Source organism: Hypomesus transpacificus, chromosome 23 (assembly GCF_021917145.1).
Source record: "Hypomesus transpacificus isolate Combined female chromosome 23, fHypTra1, whole genome shotgun sequence".
In the NCBI taxonomy this organism is placed as follows: domain Eukaryota; kingdom Metazoa; phylum Chordata; class Actinopteri; order Osmeriformes; family Osmeridae; genus Hypomesus; species Hypomesus transpacificus.
The window spans coordinates 17581524-17600755 of record NC_061082.1 but is presented as its reverse complement, the minus strand read 5'-3'; positions in this window follow the sequence as shown (position 1 = coordinate 17600755).

The following is a 19232-nucleotide window of genomic DNA, read 5'->3' as shown; positions in this document are numbered from 1 at the left end:
TCAGTTTCCTATGAACCTAACTTCAGGCCTGATCCACTAGGCTATCAGTATGCAGTGGGTCTCTGAAAATGACCTATTCAGTCATTTTCAGCCTGTGAAATGCTGTGCTGACTGTTGGGCTAATTAGTGACTGATGTAACCTGAGACAGGTGTGAGAGCAGAAGCGCCCAATTGGTGTGCCCTGTCTGCAATCTTTGGTGCAATACAAATACTTGAACCTGTTCACCTTGTCAGCAATTCAGTGACTTTGCAAGAAATGAGTTTACTTTTTTAACTTAATAAAGGGCTACGTGTGGACCTGATGTAGAGTCTGTTTTTCTGGAGATGAAGCATAGTATTAGCTACTGGCCTTTATATATTCAATTTGTCAAATGGTTCTCTTCCGAGGCCAGGGGATTAATTCAATTATCTGTGGAATTAAAGGATTAAGGATACCTAAAAGGTTTAAGCTTACGAACAGGAGGAGAAAGGCAGATTAAGATAGTCTGTTCGTCAGTTGACGGTGTTTGATTAGAATAGTGAACGCTGTCAGGTAACGAGAATTAGGCTTTCAACGCTATTCTCCTTCACCAGCACGACTTAACCTGCAAATGTCTGTGCGACTGTGTACACCAGACGTGTGCGTGTTGCGGTGACGAATATGAGGGATGACTGGAAGCATTTAACATCTGCTGCCTCTCGCGCCGAGAGGAGCAGGTCAGTGACAACTGGGCGCTGTGGCGTGGCAGAGACTCACTCCCCGCCACTTACTCAGCCCTGATGAGTCGCCCCCGTTTGCCCCCGGCTGCTCCTAGTAAATGCATAATGAGGTTTCAGATGAGGGAGAAGATTCCTGATTCGCGTGGAGGGAAGCACTTCATTTGCAGCCTCGCCCCGGGGCCTTGCGTTTAGTGCCTCCCTCCCCTCTCCGTTAATGGTGCTGACTGCTGCTAATGACGTTCACCCTGCCGCAGCTCACAACTGTCACTTTTCGAATATGCAAATTCTTGTAAACATGGGACGCGGAAAATTGGCTGCAGCATGTGTCTGTCTGAATGCTGAGGAGAAACATTTATTTTGTGGAACATTGAAAACACTTTTAGACTTTTGTCCAACACGCCATTGATTTCCATTCCAGAGAAGAAGTGTAACTCTATTTAAATTACTGGGTCATTCCAGAATAGACCAGATAAGCAGAAGCACTCTGTAGCCCTCCCCCATGGGGGCCCCCTCCAGTCCAGATAGATGCATAATTGGTGGTGACGGTGTGCAGTAGTGACCTCCAGGTTAGTGGTGTTCCTCCTACTAAGTGTGACAGACTGTCCTCTCTTTGTCCCCAAAAAGACTATTGTTAGTGTTTTTTTTTTCTTCTTTTTTTCACATTTGCAAATTCTTCAAAGGTTTTGTCGGTGAACAGAGCAAGGTTGTGACGAGAAGCAGGTCTGGACTGGGACTGAAAAACGGCCTGGGACTTTGAAACGCAGACCGGCCCACGACCGTGTATTATTATTATTTATTTATTTTTTGTTGCATTATGTCAACCGTTTGATTGGCTGTTCGGGAAATCTACCGACTCTCCCGACAGCCAGTCCGACCCTGGCAGGAAGTAAGTCTGAGCTGTCCAAGATGCCGTCCACTGTAAAGAAGAATCCAAGGTTCTCCAGATTAACCTCCAGTCACAGCAACTAACATCTGCTTCATGCGGTGGTGTTAAACTGCATCAACCATCTTCCCTGTTATTTCCACACCCGTGCACATTCTCATTTACACTCCCATGTGGTTGCAGCCCCTTAATGGTCGTCGCTGCGAGGTTGGACAGTGTTTAGCTTCCTGCCAGGGCTGGCAGCACTTTGGCAGCACGCAGAGGGCCCAGTGGCGGGCTACAGGCTCTTCTCACACGGATGGAGGATGCGACCACAGGGTTGTCTCACAGCCCCGGAGGATAGGACCACAGCGCGTGGGGGGTTTGAAGGCAGAGTGCTCCGACACACAGAGACACGCCTCGGAGAACCAGGCAGAGGGAGCGTGGGAGAGGGGAGCCGAGCGGGAGATGGCTTTGAAGACGGGATGAAGAGAGGCAGCTAGCTGGGGAAGAGGGCTGGGGTTGAGACAAAGAGGGGGGAAGATGAGTGAGAGAGGAGGGGGAAGGAGAGGAGAAAGGGGAGGAGAAAAGAGGAAAGGTAAAGAGAGGAGGACAGAGGGCGGCAGGTTAAAAACGAGGTCAGACGGAGGAAGAGAGAGAGAGAGAGAGAGAGAGAGAGAGAGAGAGAGAGAGAGAGAGGGTGTGAACATCTGTGACTCAGTCCTCTAGAGGTTTGGATTGTGTGGGGCGTGGAAGGCCTGTGTCATTGTGGTTAATTAAACAGAACCAGCAATTTCCCCAAGTTCCCCTCTGACAAAGATTCACAATCTGGAGATAACGATCATTAACAAACTACCAACACCCTCCATCCTCCATCACATACGGAAGGACAACCACTCAAGGTGTGGGAGAGGGATTTCTCACCCAGGCAGGGAGAAGTCCAGTGGGCCTCGACACATACCCGGGTGGGTTATTGGGCGGACTCCATCTACAGGGTTTATTGTAACAGTGGCGTGTCAACAAACTCTGGGCGTGTGTGGTGAGGTCATTGGTGTGTTTCCTCACTGTGCGAAGCCTGGCTATGAGTCAGCCTCACTGGAATGTGTGACAGAATGACTTAGAAGTCAAGACTCAGGTTAGCAGACGCCTTCTTCGCGCTTAAATGGTGCAACGGTGGTCTTGCATATCGGACCAGCTGTGTGTTTTTGGTCTGACTGGGTCAAGTCACTAATGAATTCATCTAAGGATGACAGTTGGTCAATATTTGATCAACATATGTAACCGTCTTTAAACAGGGGCTCTGGATGCCTTGTGGAGGATGACTGTATATCTCCATGGGCAACCATGGAAAGGTCTGGTGGAGAACGACCCATATGTTCTACAGAGACGGGGAATTTCCTGTGCTTCATCGGTAACTACGACTACCGCTGTATGTTGAGAGAGAGCCAAGAGGGAGGTGAACTGTTTGTTTCCTTCCTGTCCAAACAAGCTCTCTGCTTGAAACCACCTTACTTCAGAGCCCCAGATATAGAGTTGGTATTTCCCTGGTAAGCCGAGTTAGGTCATATCAATAGCCAGTTCACCTGTTAGCTTGTTAGCCTTCTAGCCTGTTACCTAACCTCCTGTTAGCTTGCTAACCCTACCAGCTAACCCTAACAGGCTATTGACCAGGCTATTGGAGTCTTGAATGGCATACTTTTCAGAAGGTACTGCAGCTGATATGATGTCATATAACAGCGTCTGGAACTGGGGCACATACGTATCGTCTGCTATGGTGGTACCATTGTCTCCGAGTTTGACGCCACTTCCTCTGGTTGTGGGTCAGAACTACCAGAAAAGCATGCTGACTCATACTGCAAAATGCTATCAGATGTAGTTGGACGTCCTGGTACTTTTGGTGTACTGTATTAGACAGTTTACTACTACTATGGGTATTGGGATACACCCATGGTTTTCTTTGGAAATCGAGTGAATCGTCTTCCATTGCATTGAGTAACTCCTTCCAAAGCATCTGCAATTTTTTAAATGATCACTCATCAGTTTGTGGCGTATTCATCTTGACATATGGATTACTGAAGCTATTCTTAGTCAGGGACTTTCTCACCCAATATTTTAAAATACATGAACATTTCAAAGACGAGGGAAGAATCAATGGTGTGTGTGCGTGTGTGTCTGCGTGTGTGTGTGTCTGCGTGTGTGTGTGTCTGCGTGTGTGTGTTGAGTAATGAAACTCCTCAGAACCCCTCCCATGGATGCAAGGTCACTGAGCTGCTTGCTGACTATTCAACCTCCCCCATGACTGATTTATCCTTTTCCTCCCCCCCTGCTAGAACCTCCTTCTCCACAGGTTGACCTAGACCGACCGCCCCGCCTCCAGTCCAGCCTGGTCTGTGGAAAAAGACTTTGTGGTTTACAGCAGTTGCATTACATTTTAGATAAGAAATAGATAACACTTTTTTTTTACATAGTTGTGTACCTAGCCTGATGAAAGTTACTATCCTCAACCCCGCAGTAGCGAGGTAGAGTCAGCTAGGGTAAACATACATCTGACCCTCCAGTGAATGAGATGACCCCTGGGTTAATGCCCAGAGGACTTGGAGGTCATGACCTATTGAACTTTCAGCTGCCCTCTCCTAGCCAGGTGACCTCAGCCTGACCATGGAACTCGTTTATTAAACACTGTTGCTGTTGCTCGGTCAACATGTCCTCTGTCTGCATTTTTCCCTCTGGTGTTGTCATCATACAACAGTGAGAGAGAAATATCTTCATAGTTAATATAATCATTGAGCTGGCGCATTTATCCAAAGCATTGCACTAGGCAGAGTGAGAGCCTGGAACCGCTAAATAGGAAGTTTAAATGTTCTACCATTAAGCTATATTCTAATATTATAACAATAATAATAATAATAATAATAGTATTTATAATGCACTTTATATTTAGCTAAAAATCTAAAAGTGCTACAGGTTAAAAACAAGAAAGGGTGCAAAAAAATATCATGTTGAACAAAAAAATTAAATAGGACATAATAAAAGAGCCAAAGGCTCTGTTAACAAGGTGGGGTTTTAGGCTACGTTTAAAAGCATCCCTAGTCTGTGGTGTCCTCAGGTGATCAGGGAGAGCATCCCACAGACTGGGAGCGGCTGAGCAGAAAGCCCAAACTCCCATAGCATGAAGCTTAGTCCTTGGAGGTTTCAGGAGACCTTTTCCATACCACACGGAACAATGGACAACCTAGACCAACGATCTTTAGTTACACCTTGAGAAACGGTTGAAAATTGCCTTCATTGGGGGAACCAATTGCTCTGTACTTGGAAAAAAATGCACTCTTGAATGAAATTTGAAGGTTATGAAAAATGCTATTCAAGGTCTCTCCCCATAGTGTATGAACAGTGAGAGGGGTTTGTAAAGGCAGGGACTAATCATTGGTGGGCTGTATAGTTGATCATCGCTTCAGTTGCAGCAGGGAAAAGCATGAGCTCCCATTGGCTAGTTTTATTTGACCTTCTATAACCTGACAGACCTGAACTCACAGTGAGAAGACATGCCCAAACGTCTGTCTGAAGAACATGTGCTCACATGCTCACTTGTACAACATCTTTAGGGGTCACAATCATTGGCTCTGTCGGCTTCCTGAAAACAAAAGCGGAATTTGATTGGATGCAAACACAATGCGCGATGCAACAGAGGATGATCAATTGTCTTAAGAAGACAGCTGTTTCCTTTAGAGATAATCCCACACCAAATCTACCACCGTATATAGCCATGGTAGCTTCCCTCTGCAGTGTGGGAGACTTAGATGGATGAGGCTCATTGAGGATAGAGTTGTGGGTGTTCACACCCCACCGCTAGTCTCTCAGTGTGAAACAAGCCATGACTGCTGCAGTCCGGGGAGCACAACAGAGGGTCAAATCTAGTAAAGGAGCCACCATTGCTTGGCTGCTCGTCAATTCGATATATTACACCTAGAGAAATCTAGGATTAATGGCAGGTTTTGAGGGAAATAAATCAACACGATTCCACCCTTTTAGCTGGAGGCTTGGTATTCATCACACACAAACATTTAGGGGTTCATTACCAAAAGGGCTGTCCCAGACTGAGTTTAACTCTGGAATAACAGTCCTCCCATATACCCTCCACACCTATAGAAAACTGAATTTATGTATGCTGACAAGGTCAGAACACACAGAATTACTCCGACAAGAACCACACAGCATTTTCATATCTGCATGCAAATAGGAGTCTGAGCAGACTGAAAATGACATGCATCAAGGACAAAGTATGTATTGAACAAGACAGGGGAGTAACCCCCCCCCCTTGCAAAAAATCTCTAGTTTGTTAAAGGTCAACTCAAATGGGATGGAACTCCTGTGTAGCATCTAAGACCCTTTATATACAAAATATGATCCACCGTATCATCTTTGGATCTTATTCTAAACACATGCTATGTTGAGGCGTTATGAAATCCGAGATTAAGTTTATCCTCCAGACATCATTTTCCAGCCACAAGATAAACGTTATTTAGCGTTTCATGTGCTGTGGCTCTGAACAGATTAAATACACAAATAAAGGGATTTGTTTAGTCAAATGTCTTGAGGCTACTGAGACACTTGTTATATTGGGGCAACTGGTTGAACCAGAAAGAGTCTGACGTTGCAGCTAATGTTCCAGTTATCGTCAAAAACGATACAGCAGTGGACATTGGGAGCTGGAAGAAGTTGCAATAATTACATTTTTGTAGGCATTTAGTTGTTTGCGATTTATTCCGAATCCTCGAATGGAAGCGCTTGAATCTAAGTACGTCCTCTGTGGTGAGCCAGAACAGGAACATCACACAAGCCTGCAAGGAAGAGAGGCTGGAGAAACAGAAGAGCTTCTGGAACCTGTGGTTTTGTAAAGCCATTTACTCATTTAAATTATGTAAAAACGTTGCTGCAGTGCAGTATTCTGTGAAGCATGACATTGGAAGCTGACATTTACCCTTGCCTTAGTAGCGAGTGGCAGAGGGTAGTTCTCCGCGGCGCTTAACTCGCCCTCATGCAGGAGCAGCAGGACTGTACCCTGTATTGTCATTACCTGTGTATGCGTGTGTTTTCAGAACTAACGGCTTTACAGGCTAACGGTTGGGGGTTGGCGTTAAGATTAAGGTTAGGATTAGGGTTAGTGTGAGGTTTCATGTGAACACCGTTGAAGGTCGAATGCAATGACATGCTGCTTGGGAATGTGCGTTCACACTATAGATGCTAAACCATCCAAGTCCAAAAGCATGCTGTCTTTACGCAGAAATATATATATATATGGCCGGTGTACCATAGCAGGACTGGGTGTACCATACAGAAGGTTGGACTGGTGACTGTCTAAGGATGGGAGTGGGTGGGAACTGTAGTGTAGATGGCCATTGTGGTGACACTACTCTGGGAGTCGTACTGTTTTCACCTAGTTTCTGGACGGGGACTCTAACCCTGAATGACAGACACAGAGACACACACGGAGACACACATAGAGACACACACACAGACGCTACTCTGGGATCTAACTCTTGAACATTTTCATGACAATACAAAAAACAACCTTCAGTTATTCAAGGTAAAGCAGACTGTGAGGATGCATGTTAATGTCCGTCACAGTCTGCTCCACATGTATTCACCACACCAGGATAGTGGAAAGAGAGTCATGTCAGGTAAGAGGACACAGGCTGGTGTGATGATGGGGGTGGGATAAAGCAGAGCATGAGGACACAGAAGAGTAGATGGAGCCACAGCATAGGTTCAGACTAAGGCCATTTTGTTCTTTTAGTCGATTGAAGTCGATTTTACACTTTCCATTTCCACAACACTTATGTTGTGTAATTTACTTTGATTTATTTCACCCTTATTGTGCTTGTTTGGTATGTTGAGATTTATAAAATCTTTTAGCTTTGATTAAGTATTAAGAAAGGAATTGTAGGACATGGTTGAAGGCGGAAACCAAAAAATGCAAGCAGTTGATTTCCTCAGCCAGGGGGAGTTCTCAGTTCAAGTTAACAATTTAGTTGTGGGGCTCAGATTATCACGGCTGCACAACATGGTCATAGCTGGTATTCGCATGCAAAGTGCCTTTTTTTTTACATGCTGGAAGGCTAATCTCATCCCCAGGGTGGCTAACGTCTTTGATCGGCCAACACAGGGCATAGCGGCAGTTATGAAAATGGATAGTTCAGAATTAGTGGAGCATCTCCAGAAATAATTTGAAAACGAGCCATGCATACGTAATTTGGGGAGAACGCAAATCTACGGTAATGTAAAGTACCGACGTTGATGACATTTTACACTGCAACTGTTCACTCTACGATTCACAAACCAGAAGTTACACTCATTTCATGTTTACTTATCGTCTGCTCCTTAAAATAAACAATTACTTTTTCACTGGAGGGAATTTACAGTCACAGTCTTTTATAGTAATGGTACTACGAAGCTAGATCATCATACAGACTTAACTTGAAACACTCGCATTCCCAGAAGGCTTTGTTCCAGGCCATCAGCTCTCCGTGGGGCTGTGAAATGCTCTGGTGTTGACCACGGTCTAAACATCAAGTGGTGTTGACCACGGTCTAAACATCACTTAGTGTTGACCACGGTCTAAACATCAAGTGGTGTTGACCACGGTCTAAACGTCACGTGGTGTTGACCACGGTCTAAACATCACGTAGTGTTGACCACGGTCTAAACATCACGTGGTGTTCACCATGGTCTAAACATCACGTGGTGTTCACCATGGTCTAAACATCACGTAGTGTTCACCACGGTCTAAACATCACGTGGTGTTGACCACGGCCTAAACGTCACGTAGTGTTCACCACGGTCTAAACATCACGTCTCCTGCTTCCTGCTGGTTCTGGACGGGAAACAGAACATGAGGAGGAGGTGCTGTGACAACTCCAACTGAGGAACAATTCAACCTTTGATCCCTAAAGCTGACCTAAGTAACAGAGTATATTGTTCTTTAGTCAACAAGTGTGTCTGGCTGCCCTCTGTATGTTATATATCTTTTTATTTTGTGTTTTTAACCCACATAGATTATTATTGTGGTGTTTTTTAAAGGGGTCACTATACAGAGATCGACAGGACATATATTTGTTGCTCACCTTGTTCCCACGCCCCCCTAACCTGCCCTGCTCCTTCCCAAGCACAGACCCCACACTGAGCCTTAGATGGAGAGGACACAGCCACAACCTCAGAGGCTAACAGGCATCAGGTTACAAGCAGGACCAGGTCTCACACAGTCTGGGAGCCAGGGCTGGGCAGCAGAGGGGCTGAGACCCAGGCCTGGACTGAGACACAGGGCTGGACTGAGACCCGGGGCTGGACTGAGACCCAGGGCTGGGAAGCAGAGGAGTGCCTGGGGAGGGTAGCAGAGAGAGAGAAAGTATTGGCTTAATAATGAGGAAAGGGGATTTGTTCATGGACAGCTTATACAGGTGAAGGGTGATTCTCTGTATAATCTATTTTAGGAGGTCTTTAAAACCATTAACGGGACGGATCTGCTGATTGTATCCTTTATGGAAATACAGTGTATTATTTCCTTTACAAAGGGGCTTACATAGGGATACTGAGCTCAGCTATGCATAACCAACTTCCAAAGACTAAATTACCTTCATTAGTGAGAAAGTTTTCAATGAGGGGCAATTTAGACCTGCTTTTATGGTGGTGAAAGCAGGCTCATCATCATCCAGCTTCATACCGTCTAAAGTTCTGACAATTACCATCATCTCCCATCATTTGCATAACATCCTCATCTCTCCCTCAGTTGCACAGGCATTTAGGGAGATTCAGCTAGAGCTATATTCCATCTTAAAGGTATACAGCGATAGGATTGGCTATTTGCTAATGGGTTCTTCATGATGAGGGACTAGGTGCCTGGGGGAGGGGGGGGGCTGCAGTTCTGGTTCTAATTGGATATATTCTGTGAAGAGTGTCCACTCTGTCATAAGACTACGTTTCTCGGACAGCCATCCCATAATTACCCACGGAACCTTCTGATTGCAGCTTCCAAGCTCTCTGACCGGTCTAGACTCTCTCCTGTTACCGTGGTCACAGGCCTTCTCTGAAGCGTTGCACTGCATACTCATACTGCTCACACGTAGTGTGACCTCATCACTTATTGAGTGTAGGACATGGTCAATAAAGGACCCCCACCCCCACATGACCCCTGACCCCAACAGTGACCCCCATCCCTGACCCAGTCCAGGGGCATCCTCTCCCGCAGTCAGACCCCAGCTCACATGTCAGTGGGAGATATACCCTTCCACCATGATCAGCTGGTGAAGGAACTCACTGTCTGCACAGCCTGGAAGAATGCCGCTCCTGAAGATGATAGTCATGCAATGGGCAGAAACACTCAAATTGATCAATGTATTTATATATGAATGTTTACAGGTATAACTGCTGTCATTGCGTCGCTTGTCAGTATTGCTTCCTCCCTCTCTTGCCCACTGCTGGATTTGAACCCGGGTCCTCTGACAACACACATCCACATCTCATAACAATGCTTAGCTACCCCGCTGAAAAGCTAGCTTCACAATGTTGTGTGTGGGCCTTATTCATACTGAGGAATGAGTTTAACCAAGAAAACTTTGAAGTTATTTGTAGTATGTAATACTCTCATTGATGTGCTGTGAGTGTAATATCACACAGTGTAGACCATGACCTGTCAGCTAAGCCGTCAGACCATGACCTGTCAGAGGAGCTCTGCAAGAAGGCTGCCTGGGTGCAGTTCATGTGGTAGTCAGGTGGCTGAGCGGTGCGGAATCAGGCTGATAATCTGAAGGTCGCCAGTTCGATTCCCGGCTGAGCCATATGACGTTGTGTCCTTGGGCAAGGCACTTCACCCTACTTGCCTCGGGGGAATGTCCCTGTACTTACTGTAAGTAGCTCTGGATAAGAGAGTCTGCTAAATGTTAATGTTTCTTCATCACCGTTCACAGCAGGGCTAATAATCACCACGTCAATCCAGTGCAGGAAACAAATAATGAAGGTGTTGGTTATATGCTCTCACAGCCCCACAGATGAGCAGCTCATTAAAAGGTAATTAGCTGTTGGCTTCCCGAGGTAATTTGGAGCAATTAACTGTCTATAGGTGTCAGAATGGTCGTTTGTGGATTCTATCTACCAACCCCATCCCCCTTCATGATGTGTTTCCTTCTGATCCAACTGAGCTGACTGGATTGGTGTTAACCTGGAGCAGAACAGTCATGGCACAGACACAAAGCATTTTGAATCTGGGAGTCAGATGGCTGAGCAGTTAGGGAATTGGGCTATTACTCAGAAGGTTGCCGGTTTGATTCCCGGCCATGCAAAATGTGTCCTTGGGCAAGGCACTTCACCCTACTTGCCTCGGGGGGAATGTCCCTGCACTTACTGTAAGTCGCTCTGGATAAGAGCATCTGCTAAATGACTAAATGTAAATGAATCAGCCGTATCCCCAGTTCTCACAGAAACAGAATTTGGTATTCCGCCGTAAAAAAAGCCACGCGATTATCCCTTTGCATAGTCGCTCATGGTAAGCAGGGAAATGGGACATGCTTTGTTAAGTGATTACAGGAAGTTCCTGTTTAACTGAAGACATCGTCTTGGAGACGGGGAATGCGCATGCATATTCGATCATCCCGTCGCTGACGAGCCTCAAGCGGGGGCAGACGGAGAAAGCACTGCACATTAACATGTCACCTGGAACTTGCAGGATCACCCCTGGCAACAGGAAGCAGGCCATAAATCAGGCTATGGTGTCATAAAGTGTGAGCGGACCAATGGGACCTGTCACAGGAGAAACAACACATGACCTTATCTCCCTCCACGCCGTCCCCTCGCCTCGCCGCGCTGAGCCCTGGTGTACAGGAGGATCTCTAGAGGCGCCGGGAACCCCATGACCCCCGTCTCTGTCGGACACACACACACTTTCAGAAACTCTGTTAAACAGAGATGAAGTGAAAAGGAGAGAAAGTCAAAACGGGTTAACTTAGTTTTTTTCTTTGGAAGACTTGCTCAGCAATTGCAGTTCTACGTGTAATCATTCCCTGAAACGTTCTCTTCCATTTAGCTCAGTGTCGCGCTCCGTTATTGTACTGGAGGCGGATAGGGACAGAGAATTAAGAATAGACTCTTCGGCTGTTCCAGAACCACTGCTTGAATAGACGTTGCATCCCTCCAGAGAGAGCATTGAATATTCCTTAGAGACATCGAGATCCCCAAGGCAATCTAAGCGTTGGTGCTCGCACTTTCAGTCCCACTTTCCAGACAGCTGAGCTGGAAGAAGATGTGTCCGACACAGATTTGGGGTTTGATCTCAGCCTCATTTGATCTAACGTAGAACTTGACCAGGAAACCTGTAAGATGAAGTGATGTGAATGATTCATCAGGTCTCGAGGTCTTCTGTCCAGATCCCCTCAGGTGAGCAGAGCGCTGCTGTATCCAGATAGCCTTCCTCACTGCTGCAGGTAGGAATCCTAAATAGCCGGCGAACCATCACTGGCATTGGTGATTGATGAAGCTGATATCCTACCAAGACGTGACATGCACATGACGACTGGACTGTACTGCCTACCTGAAGTTGAGTAATGAGTGTAATATGTTATGTGCATAGTGTTGGCCCATATCATAAATCACAAGAACAATGGTGGCCTTTTGAATGTCTATACCTTAATAAGAGGGCTGTTCTGAGGAGTATCAGCCTTCTTCTCAACACTTGGTTGAATAAACCCTTATTTTAGAATCAATACACTATCTTTAAAGAGGCTGGGGAGAGAACAGCTTGACCTTCTACTGTAGGACTCTGAATGATACACCACAGGATAGGGGTGATCAGGATTCTCTCCTCAACACCACGCAAAGTCCTCTTCTGTGCATTCTGAGAACAAAGGAGCTGAGAACCAATCTGTGCCAGTATAAAACCCTTTGGAATGATGTTCCATTCACCTTGTCACCTGAAAATAGTCCCATGTGGGACCTTGTGGTTTTGAATGGAACGTTTTGTTCAGAATAATTACATTTTTGCGACACAGGCTACTACATATTGTAGCACCTTTTTGTTTTCAGAGTGTTTTTCTCCACAAACACCCGACATGCTGACCTGATGTTATCAAATCAAGCCGATGGCCAGAACACAGGAAATTGTTCCATCGATTTGATCTGTTTACCAGAAACCCTTTGGCAGAGATTCCGTCAATTAAAGTAGAATGAACTCTAAGAAACCTGGCTCTCACCCACAAGCAGACACATCACTCTCCGCCCGACTCGACTCCAACCGTATCAGCCCTGAGGGAAATCCTGTGAGTTATGAGTCCATAAGAAAGTGCTCACTTCTAGGCTTCCCACTGCAATGTTTCCAGGCTACCTTTGCCGTTTGCCTGCCGTGCCCACGATTTACCCCCTGTTCTGTGGGCAATTAAGCAGCATGTTTGGAACCACATTTTCTGACGTATAAAACATCCTCTCATTAGGCCGAGCAGTAGGACGTGTAAAACATGTTCCCTGAGTCCTCGTCTTGTGTAGGAAGCACGGTGGTGGTGACCATACAGAAGAACTTAACTTGAGTCGGAAAACACTCAGAGAAGTTCTAGAACGTCAGAGCTACAGTACCAGCGTGGACCAGTTCCAGATACGTTCTCAGGAGGTTTTGTTTTTGTTTTCACTTCTCTCAGGGTTTAAGTTATCGGTGTGATCTGCGGGCAACTGTGCACCCTGTGACACGGGAAATTGAAATTGTTTCTTGATTTGAATTTGAAGATAGCAGTGTTATCAGCTACAGTATCATCTGCCTCTCAGTAACATCTGCTATGGTTCACCCAGGATCTGCCCTGGTGCCAGCTGTTAGGGTTAGTGGGTTCGTAGGTGGCGTTCCCCAGGTCAGTGAGGAAAGCTCTACGACAGGAGGTGGAAAAACCACGCTGCCACAGCAGAGGTCCCATAAAAGGCAGTCAGCAGTGCAGATGCACCCCCACCACCGCCCATCGACACACCATCCACCCTCCCACCCTCTCTGCCCCCCCACCACACACACACCACCATACACACACACCCTGACACCTCACCCCCCCCCCCCCACACACACACACACCTCTGTAACCCCTCTGTCCCCACCACAGTGAGAGCACTCTGGTGACATTTACCAAAACACACAAACAAGACCATGGCCTGCTTTTCACAGCTCTGACAGCGTTAGTGTCGCCGCAACCTTTCGGAGACCTAAAAATGACAGTGACAGTAAGTGTCAGACTGAACGTTGTCCTCTGTAAATGTTTAATCTAGACTGGTTAACCTGACATTTTTCATTATAGTTATCCTCATAGAACAGGTGCAGAATAAAGTGGAGTTCTCTTCCTAACTGATCAGAAAGTGTGACAGAAAATATATATACACGTTTTGATTCTAGATATTATCCATAATCCATTTGTCCATGTACATAGTATCTATGATACTCTGGAGAGTGAAAAACACAGACCCTATCATACTGTAGCAAAGGAATCTGTCCACAACTGGGTGATACATAGTTACTTCCACAACTGTCCCTACCCATCTATGGGTATGCATCATGATGCATACTGCAACAGATCATAGCAGAGGAATATGTCCACGTCTGCACTACACATACCTAGCTACTTCACCACACAGCTGACACAGATAGAAATTCTCTTCATACACAGTCATCTGGACAGATCAGAAAATCCATGACTCACACACTGTTGAGTACCACACACACACACACACACGCACACTCTGCTTGCACTCAGACAAAACATGATCAACACTGGGTCGACCACATTCCAACACAGTTACAATTGCACTGTTTATCATGAAAGACACGCAAATATAGTAAACACTTGTGTACAGTAATTGACTGGACTGTGTTTTACTGTAGGGCACCTGGGTCTCCTCATTCCGAATGAATCAGCTTTCATCACCAGCTCGTTTCTGCTCTGTCGGGAAGGACCAGGCCAGGGCAGTTTTACGAGCACAAAGAAATTAATTATCAGACACGCTGCTGGAAACAACCCTCCTCACCTTAGGAACCATAAACACGTCAACAATGCGGGGGTGGGTCACGAGGGGGTGAAGCAAGTAACCACGGCAATTCTCAGGAATGTCTCAGGAAGATTTGAGATTGATGACCGGCTCACCTCAGATAACTCCTGGGGCTTGAAGCTGAGCCCAGACTGGGAGGCGGTGGTTATCACGGCCCATCACTAGGCTAGCTCACCGCTGGCGGTGTACCATGCCCTGGACAAACCAGGGCTCTTTCAACAATAAACTGTGGTGAAATACTGCGGTGGGAGGCCGGGGCTGCAGGGTAATGAAGGAGACAGGCCTGAAGAGAACGGTCTCTGTCTCTCTGGGGCTGGTGTCAGTGTCCTTAAGGGGAACTCCATTGGTGATTCAGGAGATATTCTAGTTATTCGTCTGACCTTGGGAATCCCACTATTACACACGTGGGTTCTATTCTCACAATCAATATACAGTAAGATTTGGGACTACAATGCTATTTAGGATGGGTGTTTACAACAACATCATCTAAATGAAGTATAACATTTGACATAATACTGAGGTTTTAAGATCAATGAAAGGAGATGATTACAGCTTTTGTCTGAGAGAGCGAGAGAGACAGACAGAGAGACTCACTTAACACACTCAATTGAACTCATCAAAAAAGGGTCATTCTTCATTTGGTTCAAAATAAAGAGAGTTCATCTCATCAGATGAGAACATCTATCTATGTGCAACATATATTCCCCCTGCTGAATCCATTTACTACAAGGAAGCTAGGCATCTCTTTTCTAGAGGATTAAATCAGCTACTTCCAGGCCTAGGGTCAAGTAATTATCTGTGGGAACCTGTACTCTCGAACCGGACTAGAACCAGACATAATCAACACACATGGAGACAAACACATGGCAGGTGGTATAAGCATTCCCTTCCCCACATACCCCAATAGAAACCATTATGACAAAACTGACAACTGGTACAGCTCTGTCACACAAACAAAGTCAACTAGAATGCTATTTGGATCTAAAAATAGGTAGTAAGCAATGGCAGACTACGGGGGTATTCCAGAAAGTGGGTTTTGTAAAAACCCTGAGTTGGGTAACCCTAAAATGAGGTAACCTCTGGGTTTTCCATTCCAGAAAGAGAGGTAAACTTTTGGTCCATGGAAACTCATTCTGAAACTTACCTACTCGCATGCAGGTTTTCCATGACAAACTCTGCATGTCTATTCTCTCCCACTTTCTGAGCCTGATACAGTTTATACAGTTAGACTACCTTTCCTGGTTCAGCCGACCAATCTCAAACTAAATTTAATTTGCTTACTTATACGTCGGTAGAGGATTATAAAACCGCGATTCGATGTGCTTTAATTCCCTGATGAATACTTAAGTTAACGTTAGCCACCCTTTACATTTACGCATTTGGCAGACGCTTTTATCCAAAGCGACTTCCGTTTCCCGTCACACTTCGTAATTTATTTTTGCAACATTCTCAGGCCTTACATCGCTAATGTTACACACCATGGACGTGCATTCAGAACCGACCCAATGCTTTTAGGCACTGAAAGACAAATAATTGAAATTGAATTTAGTGTTCTTCATTGCCTACAAATAGGAATTCAACAAATAGTCTTTATATAGGCTATTGTTCCTGCAATTAACATTATTCACCTGTGACCATCCACCCTGGTGTTCCTGCAAATCTATTTCAAGATTAGCCTTTATTCTTCTGCCTCAAGTAGGCCTTCACAATCTCTTGGTCTTTTTTTGGCACTTGCTTCATGAGATGCAGTTTGTACAACTCATTTACTGGTAACTGGGAATACATGAGATTACATTAAATTCCACAGTTCCACATGCAGAATTCACCTGCCATTAAATGAACATCTCACTGCGTACAGCATCCATGCTCTGTGCAAATGGTTTTTCTATTCATTATTCTCTTAATGTCAGTGTAACTGATAATTCCACAAAAGCCTGTAAATTAAAGTACATGGGGAGAAAACTACCAGTAGCCATGCATAGCCTCTGCATTCATTTCTACAGCAGCAGTAAACGTCTCTTCATAATTTTAATTTTCATCATCCTGTGATGAAAAGCATTCTGTTGGGGGTAACTGCTACTACAAGTTGAAATAGGCACCAACTGATATTTACTTCGTATCATGTCGAACACGAGTAAAACCAAGGTGAGGTATAGGCTACAATCACAAACTTATGGGCCTAAACAAAATGTGCCTTACCTGTTCGTTATATGTTTTTATATTTAATATAATATTGAACATGCTATTTTATGAAGTCCACCACTTTTTCACCTGTAATATTAACTGACAGTGTGGTTAAATGTTCAATGTAAGGATTGGCTACTGCATTCAAATGTATGCATTGACCTGGCCAGCAATTGTCTCCCACGGCAATTGTCTCTACGCTGTGAGCCGTATTGCTTTTTTCTGGAAAATGTACTCAGATTCACCATAAACACGTATTAACTAGTATCGGAGCTCCATTGATGTTGGCTTTCAACAGTTCTTATGCCCACGATTAACTCAGAGTGGACGTACTCCAAGTTGATTTAACAAATTCAAATGAGCTCAGCACTGTGTCTGATCAAAAACCAAGAAAGATGTTATCTATATACAGACTCTCAACCTCTGCTCACAGGGAGAGATGGAGACAGAGCTCCATTTCCTAACCAAATGTGACCTTTGAACAACATTCTTCCCCAAAATTATAAACGAATATAAATAATTTGAAACTGACAAATAGAGAGAAACTGATCTATTTACAAGGAGACAAGCCTAAGTATGAAAGTATTTGCCTGAAAGTATTTGTTTACTTCATTCACTTTAGCATGACTAGGTTTAGTAAGACGTGAATGATATGAATTCACAAGTGATAATTACAGGTTTTGTTATTTGAACTTTCTTTTTTTCACGGACACGAGAAAATGAACGAATCGCTCTCTGAGACTACTCGTTACTCCCGAGTCATACTAACGATTCGTTCAAAATGAACGAATCGTTCACGAACGACACATCACTATCCTCCAATCTGGGATCCTATAGGCAGATCATTTACCTAAATTTGACCAGCTTGTAATATAAACCAATCACACGAACCCTCGTAAAGTCATACATGCCTACAAAGTCCTGACATAAAACACAGTCCCCAGACCTCACGCAGGATGAAAACAAACACAGAGGTTCTGTGTTGATGTCCTGGCAGTGCAGGACGTCAGCCCCAGCACACATGGCCCCCTCATCGGAGCGGCCGTCACGGGCCGTTTGCCCTCACCCCTTTCTGTTTACAGCTCAGACGCGCCTATTTCAGCACTCTGCCATTCATCAACCCCGAAATTCATCTCCTCACTCTGTCAGAAGGGAACTATTTATAGTCCGGTTCTCATTCCAGAGATGCGTGGACTCCTTCACAACAGATGTTTCTATCTTTCTCTTTCGTTCTTAGGGTGAGTGTTGAAATGCGTGTTTTTTCTATCAGTCACAGATCTTTCATACTAATGATTGATTCTAGTGATTGACTTCAATGTTTACTGGTGAGTAGGGTAAGGCAGAAGGACAAGAATGGTACATTCGGTGGCTCAATTATGTCCATGTTATTTCGCATTTTGTTTTAAGAAAAAGGGTATTTCAACATGGATTTCTAATTAATGTCCGTCTTACATGCACTGTCATGTAGATAAGGCTTCTAGACTAAACTGAGATACTATGAATTCTGTCTGTTAGATACTTACTTGATATCTTGTAGTAAGTAAAAAAGGCATTCCAAACTGTGTCACTAATAAGATACATGACTGATGACTACAGTACTCAAATCTCAAATCTAACCACTGGCATACAATTTGGATTAAATCAGTTATGTGGCCGAGGCAAGGACATGTTTACAGTATTCATCTCATTTACTACTTGAATTCATTCAGAGAGAAAAAGGAGCAACAGGCAGAAGTCCGCTCACCAGATAGCTTTCATCTGCTCGTTCCTTTAAAGACCCATTTATGAACAAGGCGTACTTTTGTACAGAGGAATGGTTGACCTCTTTTGAAACTGGGAGTATCAAAAGAACTTACAAAGGAAACATCCCAAATGTTTTTGAAAGAGAAGAGTATATCTGTCTTGCATATGCCATGTGCCAAGAGTTTGAAGTAAAGTTCTAGTCCAGTTTCACCCTCCAGGAAACAAAAATGGATGACAATCACGTTGGGGATGAGGAGCGTATGACTGTCTGTATCTGTCGTAACTGTCTTCTTCTGGACTACGGTGGAACAACACATTCTCTGCCGCACCAACAGGGCTCCTGATTGGCTGAAGAAGTTCCTGCAAAACACTAAAGTTCTAATGTCCCTTCATCTTGGCCTGCTGCTCAGAGATCACTGATACAGCCTGATGTCTGAATGTCTTCACACCTTAGAAACATGTCAACTACCACCCCTGTATGAACATCCAGGTGGTCCTTACCTTTCTACCATTTGGGCATTACTCAACATTAGGTCTTCATCACACTGAGTGTCTTTCAACCATGTTGGAAGACAGCTGTGATCAATCTGGCTTTTATTGTGATAGAACATTGTGTCAGAGTTAGATATTTGAGAACCAGTAACAGTATCACCACAATCCTACCCCCACCGCCACCCCCACCCCCACCCCA